Genomic DNA, 13,635 nt, shown 5'->3' on the forward strand with positions numbered 1-13,635 from the left:
AATTTAATCGGCCACTTTACGATGTCAAGTGTTTCAATGCAAACGAATAATTCGTGACTTTTATCTTTTGAAATCACAACATTTCAATTGGAAATTACTATTCTCATTCAATCTTTTAAGACCGTGCGGCACATGCGCCCTTTTTAGAAGAGGCTACATTCAAATAACATTAAAAAGTGATAATAACATAATTAATTATCATCAATTTTTAAAAATAAATCCGCCTGATCCTAAACAAGCTCAAAAGCTCATTAAAACTCGATGATCATCAACGGTTTAAATATTAAATTTGTTCGTTACGAGCGCATGAAAACTGCAGTCTAATTTTCAGTCGTTCAACGCGCAAATGCTTTGAAAAATAAACGAATAAGTTCGGTTTTATTTGTTGATCGGGGCGGTTTTTTTCTTATTGGCGCGAGAGTTAATAAGTTTTGGTCTTGATCGTTGTTCAAAGTCAGAATCACGATCCATGAGAGACAATTTTTGTTACAGCCGAGATGTCGCTCGTAGGGAGTTTCATCGACGAGTGTGTACAAAAGTGCATGATTAATGATGGCCGAGTATCGATGCATCTCGAAATAGAGGAGATCGAAAGGAGAAGAAAGAACCTGGGAAAAGGGATCAATCACATGACGAGGCACAATCGTCGAGGCAGCTGGCCCGTAGCTTTTAATTGAGTCAATTTCGCCGAGTTCGTATTCAGCCTCGTTAACTAATCTACAGATTTTCTTCGCTAATTTAAATCTTGGTATTATTACAGGGCCGCGTACGGTACACGGCGAACTGCGCAATTCGTCGCGATTTCGTAGATCTTGCGAGTAATTAGATTTTTGTCTTCGATCAAACACAGCCGCGTTACCAGCAAAAGAAGGTATGTATTATGCAACTTTGAAAGCCTGAAAGAAATACATATGTATAGTGACTCCCACTAATATTCGGACACTGTTGCAAAGACGATAACTTTTTTCATATTGGACCATACGATTTGAACTTCTTTGGGAAGCTGGAGCAATTAGTTTACTACAGGATGTGAAAAGAAATTTGTTCGAAAATTGCAATTGGTCGGAATTGTAGAGAAAATACTAAAAGTTGAATTTCACAAGTTTTTTTTCAAGAAAATCTGCAATTTTTACCATCTTTAAACGTTTGTAGCTCATTGCAATGTTAACCGATTTTGATGATATTTTCAGACTACAATCATTCTAACTATATTGAAAATTTAAAAACTACACGGTTTGCAGACCTGTGCCAATTATTGACATTGAAAGACGTAACAATTCTTAGATTTATTACAGTTAAAGGGCGAAAATCGTGAAAATCTGCAATTTTTACCATCTTTAAACGTTTGTAGCTGATTGCAATGTTAACCGATTTTGATGATATTTTCAGACTACAATCATTCTAACTACATTGAAAATTTAAAAACTACACGTTTTGCAGACCTGTGCCAATTATTGACATTGAAAGACGTAACAATTCTTAGATTTATTACAGTTAAAGGGCGAAAATCGTGAAAATCTGCAATTTTTACCATCTTTAAACGTTTGTAGCTCATTGCAATGTTAACCGATTTTGGTGATATTTTCAGAATACAATCATTCTAACTATATTGAAAATTTAAAAAGTACGTTTTGCAGACCTGTGCCAATTATTGACATTGAAAGACGTAACAATTCTTAGATTTATTACAGTTAAAGGGCGAAAATCGTGAAAATCTGCAATTTTTACCATCTTTAAACGTTTGTAGCTCATTGCAATGTTAACCGATTTTGGTGATATTTTCAGAATACAATCATTCTAACTATATTGAAAATTTAAAAACTACGTTTTGCAGACCTGTGCCAATTATTGACATTGAAAGACGTAACAATTCTTAGATTTATTACAGTTAAAGGGCGAAAATCGTGAAAATCTGCAATTTTTACCATCTTTAAACGTTTGTAGCTCATTGCAATGTTAACCGATTTTGATGATATTTTCAGAATACAATCATTCTAACTATATTGAAAATTTAAAAACTACGTTTTGCAGACCTGTGCCAATTATTGACATTGAAAGACGTAACAATTCTTAGATTTATTACAGTTAAAGGGCGAAAATCGTGAAAATCTGCAATTTTTACCATCTTTAAACGTTTGTAGCTCATTGCAATGTTAACCGATTTTGGTGATATTTTCAGAATACAATCATTCTAACTATATTGAAAATTTAAAAACTACGTTTTGCAGACCTGTGCCAATTATTGACATTGAAAGACGTAACAATTCTTAGATTTATTACAGTTAAAGGGCGAAAATCGTGAAAATCTGCAATTTTTACCATCTTTAAACGTTTGTAGCTCATTGCAATGTTAACCGATTTTGATGATATTTTCAGACTACAATCATTCTAACTACATTGAAAATTTAAAAACTACACGTTTTGCAGACCTGTGCCAATTATTGACATTGAAAGACGTAACAATTCTTAGATTTATTACAGTTAAAGGGCGAAAATCGTGAAAATCTGCAATTTTTACCATCTTTAAACGTTTGTAGCTCATTGCAATGTTAACCGATTTTGATGATATTTTCAGACTACAATCATTCTAACTATATTGAAAATTTAAAAACTACGTTTTGCAGACCTGTGCCAATTATTGACATTGAAAGACGTAACAATTCTTAGATTTATTACAGTTAAAGGGCGAAAATCGTGAAAATCTGCAATTTTTACCATCTTTAAACGTTTGTAGCTCATTGCAATGTCGACTGATTTTGATGATATTTTCAGACTACAATCATTCTAACTATATTGAAAATTTAAAAACTACGTTTTGCAGACCTGTGCCAATTATTGACATTGAAAGACGTAACAATTCTTAGATTTATTACAGTTAAAGGGCGAAAATCGTGAAAATCTGCAATTTTTACCATCTTTAAACGTTTGTAGCTCATTGCAATGTCGACCGATTTTGATGATATTTTCAGTATACATATGTTTAATCGATACAGTTTGTAACGAAGCATAAAAATGAAATCGTACGGTAAATCATTTGGTAAAGAATAATATGTACGATTTCAGAACATTGATTCCGCAGTGCAGTCATTTAATTTTTTGATATACCTATCCACAATTTGCGAAAAATCTGAAATTCACTATGCCAATAATTCTTAGCTTATTATTCAGTAATTCTGCATACTATTTGTTTTTTCAATCTTCATAAAACCATGAAGCCATTTACGTAGATGATTTGTAATTAGTGAAGGAATTATGACTGATAACTTATTCGCCTGACGTGGTGCTACTTGATTACCATTAAATTTATTCGCCATCAGCACGCTACACTAGAACAATTTTGTAGATAAGGTACCATATTCTTAATTTTTTTTTAAGAATGATAAAAATGTCTTTGTCAAGATTTGGCATGACTGTATAAGTTCGTGCCCGGTTATCATAGATGGCGCAAGTTGTACTGCATGGCGGAGTGTAAAAAAAAAAGATTATACATAACAAATATATAACAATGGTGACTATATGTATAATTTATTAACAAAGCTTATTCTTTAAAATTTCACCATTGAATTTTATTTTCAAATCGGGCACGAACTTATGCAATCATCTGATACATATGTATACGCCTGTATACATGGGCGGGATCGAATGTATGGTAGACAGTTTTTCATTAATATCTTAAAAACTAATAAAGACCCGTCATTGAAATTCTATATCCAAAATTCTCTCTTCCCTCCTTCCTACTCTTTAAAATCTCAGCTCACAATTGTGTGTGGATTATACCGCACTACAGGGTGTTCAAAAAACGTTGGACTTCCTTGAAAGAATTCCTGAGGTCACTTGAAGTGATTCTTTCCTTGTTAAGGAATTATTAACGAAAAACCACAAGGACCACAGGTCCATAGAGCACAGGTCCCGCTGATTGGTTCGTGTTTTTCGTTAATAACTCCTTAACAAAGCCGCTGAGAACATTTCCACGAGGGAAATACTTCAAACAACCTGAAGAATCACTTCTTTCAAGGAAGTGCAATATTTTTGGGATACTCTGTACCTCCATAAATAATGAACGAAGTTCTAATGACTGTAACCGTTAAATAAATAGTAGCGCGAGGGGTTAACCCCTTGCCGTATTTTAACGAGTCACACTCGTCATGAAGATTTCCACCAAAATAAAATTAGTATTGCTTTGTAATTAATATTTAAGCATTCAAATAAATGTAGCCGTACAAGAAATATAAATTTTCTATTCTCTTCTGCGACATTTTTTAGGATAAAGATGTTTTAACCGCTGTAAATAACGGAAATGATACGGCAAGGGGTTAACCGAGGTTCGAAATGTTCGACAAGCAGGAAATAGAGGAGGAATATTCGGCGAAATCGGTGAACACACGCGTAGTGTAAAGTGTAAAGTGTAAAGAGTCAGGGAGGGCCAGTTGGCGTGCAAATCATTAATCTCTGTGCATCGTTATCGGCGATCGGAAATTTTAACACGGCGCTTCGGGACCTACGGGTAACAGATATGTTTCTGCATCACGCTCGATCACGGACGCGCCTTTGAAAATTACTTCACCGAGCGTGTAATTTGATGCGGCGAACGAACCAACGAACGAACGAGAAAGAAATGGAGGACGCCGCGCCGCCGAGAAGGAGAAACGCGCAGCGTGGGTGTGCATAGGGAGACGGCCATATTGGAGAGACACAGCGGGACGCCCGCCGCGCCCACAGCTGTATCGCACTCTCTCTCTCTATCTCTCACTCTCTTTTTCTCTCGCAATCAGCTCCGACGCTCCGACTCCTCACTCGACCCGTGTGTCTCACCTGGCATCGTTGCATTCGCTCCAATGATATCGACGCCTTTAATTTTTATTCGATTAGCCGCACGCCAAGATAAAGCCGGCGAACACAGACTGCGAGAATCCTATTGAACGGATGGCTTTCCAGCTGGCACATTCTTTACTGTGATCCTCCGTGTATGCTTTCACCGATTTAACAGCAAACCTAACGATCCTAACGTTTGGGAGAGGAGCATTGATATTAATGATGCCAGATGTTTGATAGGGTAACTGTACCGATTACCTCGGTATCACGTTTCGATCGTACTTTATTCCAATGTTATTCCTAACACGTTCGCTATACCAGCATTGCTTACCTTCCTTGTTCGACAGTTTTATGAAATGCAACGTACCCAATATTGAATGATTCAAACAGCTTAGCAGAAGAAAGTCACGGATTCTCTGAAAATTATGCGTTCTACTATGACTTTACGAAGAGAGTGCATCAAATTAATTTGACTGTTTTTAAGTGAACTGTCAGATTATGGATGTGACATATTTGTGACGGTGGTAGCGAACCTGCTAATTTAATATGAAGAATAAAAAAAGAAAATTGGTGGCCCTCAAAACCTAATGCAACGTGAGACAATATTGAAAAATAAAATTGATAACATTTTGTACGTATTACTGCGGACGAAAGAGAGCAATGTACCAATTACCGCGTACCTATTACTGCGGATTAGAATTCGAAATACGAGCGTATACGAAAGCAAACTAAGTATCTAGGCATTCGTTTCAATTCGGAGTCTTCGAAGTTTGAATTTCCTTCTAGTTCTGCATCATCTTAATGAAGAATAAAGTTGCAATTTGTAGGTACAGTGGTACCCAATAATTCATTGATATCTTTGTCGTGAAAAATATTATGATTTTAGTGCAAGCAATTTTCCGCGTGTCATAATTTCAGACACTGAACGATTATTTAACCACGTTGATCGTGGTCACCGGTGACCGGCATTATATTGATTTCCCGAGAAAAACAATAGTTACAAAATTAGTGGCACTGCATATCAATTTATTCGTTCCGAAATGTATTGAACTCTAGTGCAAGATACACACTGCATAATCAAGTAATATTATTAATAATAGAAATAGAGAATGGCTTGTATAAACCGGCATAGATTTACTAAAACTATTCCCAAAGATATTTCTAAAAAATAGAAGAAAATAATGTCTGCTATTGCTTTATAGTAAACGCAAGTTTGATGACAATTGTAAAGAGAATAAAACACTGCTTCGTTAATTCTGAATCGCTACACAATTCTTTCGAAAGAATTATACACGCGTATCAAATACTTGAAGGAAAGTCAACCGGCACAGATATGTTCCGCCGATCAAAAAGGCCAACACGAACCGAGAGAAAAGCATGAAAAAGTGTGATCGATGTATCGGAGGATCAGCAATTACATGCTCGTAATGATCGGATGAGCGTTATCTAATATCACTCGGCTCTCCGATCGGAGGCTTCGACGCGTCGCGTATGAACTTCGAAAGCTCGAAGTAGAACAACAATGCCAATACCAACATTTCGTGGTGTTATCTTGATTGGTAATCTTGGAAAACATATTCGCGCCCGATTGTTTCTTCGACGCAGCATAACAGGTGCGATTATCTCGCCGCGGCGCGGTCTTGAATCGATCTGTCTTCTTAACAGAAACGATTTCGCTTCTGCTGCAGGACACGAGCCGATGACTGTACGATTTGTTGCTCGCTGCGCCGAATGTCGATCACATAACACCGTGATAATGTAATTAGCCCGCATTGTCGCCGATGACAACAAATACGATCCACTTTCGAAGTAATGGAGTGATTCTTTAAAGAGTTACTCGCGTTGCTCGATCAATCGATTATTCCCAGGGGTATAACTGTTTCAAGCAGCCCAAAACGAGTACATTTCTGCCATTTTTTATGGCACGACTAGATAAAACTTTTCAGTGTTTATCTACGACATTACGATTGTACGTCCACGATTTTGTATTGTATTTTATGTAGGTAAAGAAAATGAAATTAATTTTGTACGGGTCGCTATTTATAATTATACTTGTATCTTGTCGGTGGTAATATTTATTTTCATATTTTATGAAAGGATTACGTTGTATTTAATAGAATTAAATAACTATAGACACGGTTGTCGAAACAAGTCGGATCTTTAAAAGTTACAGATATATTTACAAAGATTGTATGAATCAAATTATCTTTCTAAAACATGTAATGGCTGTCTCTAGTTCCAACCTCTTTTAATGATTTGAAGAACGAAGAAGTGTCAGTGCGTATTGGAGAAAGTTAGGTCTGTTAAATAAAAATGTTGAATTTAAAAATCGCTGTTCTAACAGTTGCGTAAGTTTTCTGAGCCATTGGTCAAACAAAAGTAGTTTTGTGTAAAGCATAATTAAAGTTCTAACTCTGATAACCAATCTACAAAATCTACCGATCTACATTTCATTCGAGATATTACAACTTATCCAATTCTTTCAATTTCTATGCAAGAGATTAGCTCTATAATGCTGTTAAAAGTGCCAATTTATGAGTAGATAAACGTACATAAAACGAATCGTATTTTTTTCTTATTTTTGAACTATTACACGTTCTTAAATTTTGATGGGCGCTCTAAAAGCACCATACTTAATCTTAGATATTTGAAAATTGTATTGTACAATGCATGCACTAAATTTTGTATAATGAACAATGCAATGTATAAGTTTATGTAGGGAACGACATGGTAGATCTTACAAAATGTACGAAAGATCGGATTGCAGTTCTAAAAGAAACTGACATAAACAGAATACGCTTGAAATTCGAAATATTGTTTGCATTATTAAATATGTTGGGGTCAAACCAATTACTAAACATTTAAATATTGTTTGAGGTAGGTATTATATTAATTTCATATGCATAAAATGAATAAAATCATATGTATACATAGAATGGAATTAGTCAGGGTTGGAAGAGACGTTTAATTTCGAGATGAAATAGCTCCGAGTGCAAAGGGTTAAAAATAAATAGAATAAGAGCGAAGATTGATTGTGCAGGGCAGTGTCCAGTGGCTGGAACAAGTGTCTTGCTGGTAATAAGTAATCTTTAGAAATTTGTGGGTAATCTCATTATGGCATAACGCCACCTTCGCCTCTCTTTGAGCGGCGCGGCGCGGCGGTTGTGCATCGAATCCTTTATCCTTTACACTTTACAGAACACCGCACTTCTCGGCTAGTGAACTTGTCAGGGGTGTATTTACCTGACTACGAACGATAAATAGGCCTAATGGTGGTTCTACCGTTAGGTTGACCAGGTAATATCCTCGATTTTCACGCCACCCTTTCGGTCCCAGACAACAATCTACCGACAGCTTGAACCACTCTTTTACAAGAAATTCAAAGGACCTGCTGAAATTCTATAATTTTCTACTTTCTATCTCCTAGACCGCACTGCGGTTCGAATACCAAATGCTAGCTGAACAATATTCATTTTCAAACACACACGAAGTAATTGTTTGAATATGATCTATAATAAATTAAAACTCTTAGCTGTCGAAACCTTAAATCCTCTCTTTGCATTTTAAGAAGTATTTGTGCTTAGTAAACTAAAATTCAGTTTGTTTAATCCTCATACGATCCTCAGGGTACAAATTCACCCATTTACCATTTCCACATACTGTAAAATCATTGATCACTTTATGTCTATGTTGTGAGATGTATTCCTTTCAAAAGTGACGTTACAAATGGAACATAATTTGTTGATTTCACGTGTAGAGCAAACATGGGTAAATTATTATCCTAGTCTCTTCGATGCAACTATGTTTGAGGAGCGTATGGTGGTTAAGAAATGTAATGTTCATTTAACCCTTTGGGGACGACGATGGATTGTCATGTTACAGATATAATCTCTCGATGATTTAGACCTTTTAATGTTTATTCTAGCTATCTTCAAATTCTGGAAAACGAACAATAATGCATGAATACAAATCGCGTCTAATAATTTGACCTGCTGCAATCAATTTTCTACCAATGTTGGTAATGCTGTCTCTTAAAATTTTCTGTAACAATTCATTACATTTCTTTTTGACTCTCATGCTCCAAGAACTTTGTGATCAAAGACTTTGTGATCATGATCTGTATTTTGCAGTGCTGCATTCAAAGTTTTATTCAAAGCGATACGTTTTAATGTAAATACAGAGGACCTATGCTCAATATCACATTCTCTACATGAGTATCTAGTTCATCTGAGTTAGCCAACTACAGCTTTGTTAAAGTAACTAGTCAGTTACTTTAAATGAAAAACTTCCGCGAAAAGTCATTCAGCACGGCTTGTAAAGTAATGACTCTGCAGCGAAGAAAAGGAAGGTACCATGGCGAATGATGTCCCGCAAATCCTGCCCCCTTGTTCATAAATTACTTAGTATTCGTGAAGTTACAAGTGGCTTTGAACATTTTGCGGTGGACCGAAATGGACACTGACCGCTAATGGGTCCCACGAGACCCCGCCTGAGAAATTTCTTCTTCTCATTTCCTTCTGCTCGAGAAAAGCTCCGAAAATACATTGCAATTGGTGGCTGGAGCAACGTTGGATGCGAGCTTTCCTTAAGATCTATTTTAGCTTTTACTGTTCTCCTACCAAATTCTGCTCTCCTGTAAAGTTTGCACTTTACACATGAACCAACGTTGTTCCAGTGAACAATTCAACAATTAAATTGTTAGTTGGAACAACATTCGATGACAAGTCGTCGATGTCGTATGATGTGATATTAAAAAAGTTATTACCCTTTTAATAGTGTCCGAATATTACTGTGGTATCTTAATGTACTCTTACTCAAAAACTCCGGTACAGTTTTGATTCTGTATTTCATCTCGAAATTTCAGCAGTTAATAATTAACCAATTAACCAATTATCTGATTGACGATTTAGTTGAAAAGAATGTAATCGTTAACCGCAATTAACGACTGAAGTAGGAGTTTAACTGTTAATTGCGATTCACGATTTAAGTATAAATTTCTCAACTCTGATTTACATACATAGTCTGCGTGAAGAAAAGTACCTAGATAGATTGAAACGAATTAATAAAGTACCGATAACAATATCAAGAGGTGATTTGCGTCGTATTATTATGTCAGAGAGATTAAGAAAGCGGCTCGTGAATTACGAGTTTATCTTAGTACGTTGATTTAGAAGCATTTAGGAAGTGAGACTGTCAGGTTGAAGATAAACGCTATCAAAATTTGTTTCAACCGTGAGGTGACTATATTTCATATTGTATGTAGATACAATGACATGAATTCCTTTAAATAACCGCTTTATCAAATCTTGATACAATACATACTGTTGCTTTAAGTCAAACGTTGTTCAATAGCAACAGTACATTAATCTTATTTGATTAAAAATTTATCACTTTATTGGTATAGTGCATGCTGATCATAAATCGAGAACTTCGAATTACAACTATTTCTTTACACACTGTTGATTCTTCAGATGTAATTAGTATTAGTCTTTTGATCAATTTTCTTTCATTTCTAAATGAAACTGGTTATTCAGTCGCATTGATAGCAATTAGAGATCCCTGAAAAATATATTCAATAAATTACCTCTCTACCATTCTCTACTAAATTCTGAAAATGGAGTATTAAGATGCTGCAGTATTGTAATGTCACATTATACTACTGCAAAATAAAAGTTGCGTTTAGTTCAAGTACCAGGAGTTGTATAGAAAAGTATTTGGGGCCTCTTAATGATATTAATAACTTAAAACTAACATAACGGAATTCGTTACTTCTTTTGATATTTTCACTGTTTTGTGTTTCGCCTACTTATTTTCCTGATAAATGCATAAAATCTGCAGGTAATAATTAGACTGCGGATTTGACGCATTTATGACAAAATTGGAGAGGTGTCATTTCAAACATTAGAAGAGTATTACATTATTTTCGACAAATAATCTGAATTAAGGGAGAAAATAAATTTCTATTTCATTTCATGCATTTATGAGAAAAATGGCGAGGTGTCGTTTCAAACAGTGAAAACATTAGATGAATTTAAAAATACTATTACATTATTTTCGACCTATTAAATGTATATTAAGAAAAAAGATAAATTTCTACTTTATTTTATGCATTTATGACAAAAATGAAGAGGTGCCCTTTGAAACAGTGAAAACGTTAGAAGAATTTAAAAATACTATTACATTATTTCCAGTTTGTGGCAAGTTGCAATCGCAGTAGAAAATATTTTTATTTTGCATAAAGATCCGCAGACTAGTAATAATTATTTAAAAATCGCGTATTTTGAATTATGTTTGTTTAGTCGCAATGGTCCTTAGAAAGGACAACGGTCCTTCGAGAAGGTTCGTTTGGAAACCGTCCCGTTAGTTGATTTGAAACATAAATTGCTCCGGGTTCAATTAAAAAATTATGGAACTTTCTAAAGGCCGAGTGCGGCTGGTCGAGAGAGTAGCTTCAAAAGCATAAAGCATTAATTTCCTGATTTTAATTAATGCGTCGTGCACGCAACCGTACAATAATGGCGGCTGAACCTTAGTGTGCGGAGGGGATAAAGGAAGGGGGGGAGAGGGAGGCGCAGCTAAAAGGGGAATTTGATTAATGATCCTGCAGGATCTGGGACGCGAGGAGAGAGGGAGGAAGCGTATCCTGGGGACGCCTGTCTTGCCGCAGAGCACAGATCACTAACAGAACATACCACCACTCTACGCCGCACATTTTTCAGATTTTTCTAGAATACCCTTTGTACGAGAACACATTGGCGTTTAAACAAGAAAACCTTTTAAACAATTTATTCTCCCCGCCATGGCAAAAAGGAATGTTCATGCGCTGCTACGTGGTGCCATATTTTATCGTTCAGACAACATCGTTCACGCGAACGTGACTTAAATTTCAAATAAAATATGGCATAACGAAATTCAAATGATTGTGTGAAAGGTGAAAAAGAAAGTTGTTCAAACTTGCGTGTTAGCATTTTAGTGAATGAATGAAAGAAAGTTGTGAAAATTTTCGGTTTTTCTGAATGCCTTGTCAAACTTTTGCTATTAGAAGAAAGTCAAAATCGATCATTACATTTTTTGACCATTAATCAATCTGTCAATATCTTGGTGAAGAACTGCACTCGAAAGGAGCTTTAATTTATGTTGAAAGGTATCTACATCTAATATCAAAAATGTTATAGCCACTGATTGATAATGTTATCTTTAATACTTCAACAAGTTAACTACCGGAACACAGTCACCGAACAATCCTATGAAGTCAAAGCAACTTGGTTAGTAAAGTTGAAACTGTAAAAATGAATCCTTCTTTGAATGATTCCACATTCTTTTAATTCTGGCGAGGTTTGGTTTATTCGAATGTATCACAACAAAATTTAGTTTCGGAACCAAATCAACAAATAATGTCATCGATATGTATATATGTTACTGACGTAGCAGTGTTATTGTTGCTTCAAATCATCAGTTTGTGTATAACAATTGCCAAAGCCATTGAAAAAACTCTGTTGTTTTATTATCTATAATGAGATCTCATCGTGTTCTATAAAAGTGTTCTATCAAGATCTCTTCTAAAGCAACTTAAAAACAACTTAAAGCTTATAAAATGTTTCCAAACAATTCTAGAAAATAGTATCTATGCTATAAGTACTATAATCGATTAATAAAACTGTTATACATATTAACCCCTTGCTCGAGGCAATTCTAACTTAAAAATCCGCACGTTTCAGTATGATCATTTTTATTTTGTCCATATTAAATCAAATGTACATGTTTATACATGTAACTATTATTAGTTACGCGCAATTTGATTAAACTCAAAAACATGTAGTGGCGAAGGAATTGTTTTGACTTGTAGTAGGTATAGTAATTTTGAGTGGCGTCTGTCTCTCTCTCTCTCTCTCTCTCTCTCTTTCTCTCAGAGGGACAGTCGAGTGCAGAGGGTTAAAATGTAACCGGTTAGATTTTATTTTGAAATCGGGCACGAACTTTGGCAATCGATTCTTCTATGTATTGGATTGGCAAGAAAGTAATTTCGGTATTTTAAGGTGAAATAGAGCCCAATTTTTTGATACAAGCAATAATCTTTAATGAATAAGATATTTTCCCTTTTGTTCGATGATCTTTTGCCAAACAGAACAAATAAGAAAATATGTTATTAATGAAAGTTCGTCGCTTGAATAAAGAAATTCAGTTTTATTTCGCCTTAAAATACCGACATTACTTTCTTGCCAACCCAATAGAAACTAAGCAGTTTATGTTTAGGAAAATTGAGGGGATGAAATTCAAAATTGTTGAAAAATTTTTAAAATTGATGTCATATGATTTCTCCTCCATTAAAATCATTAAGGGAAGAAATAACATTTAGTTTAATTTCTATTTCTTGCAATCGATGCAGACAATTTATATTTCGCATGAAGATCCGCAGTGTAGTGATAACTTTAATCAAGAAACGCACAAACGATCAAAAACCACAATTCCTACAGAGTGATACGACCAGTAAAAAGATCCGATGTTACGAGCCGATCCGCGTTTTGTCAACAGTCCGTTCTACGAGGAGTGAAAAAGAGGAGCCCTATCAACGGAAAAGGATGTTGGTAGGAAGATCGATCGTGCACGAGGACTCATGAAAAATAGTTCCGCCACTGTCGATGCCGGCTGGAGCCAAAGCAGCCCCTATCTCGTGTCCCATCGACGTATCATCAATGTAATTCGTATAATGTAACCACGCAACTCGGACTGGAGAAAGGAGACTCGGGGAGGAGGGGAGAAATAATCGTGGGGAGAAAGAAGAGAAAGAGAAGAAGAAGTAGAAGAAGAAGAAGCAGAAGAGGA

At 35.4% G+C, this 13,635-nt stretch overlaps 1 protein-coding gene across 11 annotated transcripts in view; it reads right to left on the reverse strand.

Moving 5' to 3' along the window:
- The window catches only part of Cnc (NFE2 like bZIP transcription factor cap-n-collar), a 184,870-nt gene that overhangs the window by 130,123 nt on the left and 41,112 nt on the right, over positions 1-13,635 (reverse strand). The window lies entirely within an intron of this gene.

The sequence above is a fragment of the Lasioglossum baleicum genome, chromosome 18 (assembly GCF_051020765.1).
Source record: "Lasioglossum baleicum chromosome 18, iyLasBale1, whole genome shotgun sequence".
Lineage (NCBI taxonomy): Eukaryota > Metazoa > Arthropoda > Insecta > Hymenoptera > Halictidae > Lasioglossum > Lasioglossum baleicum.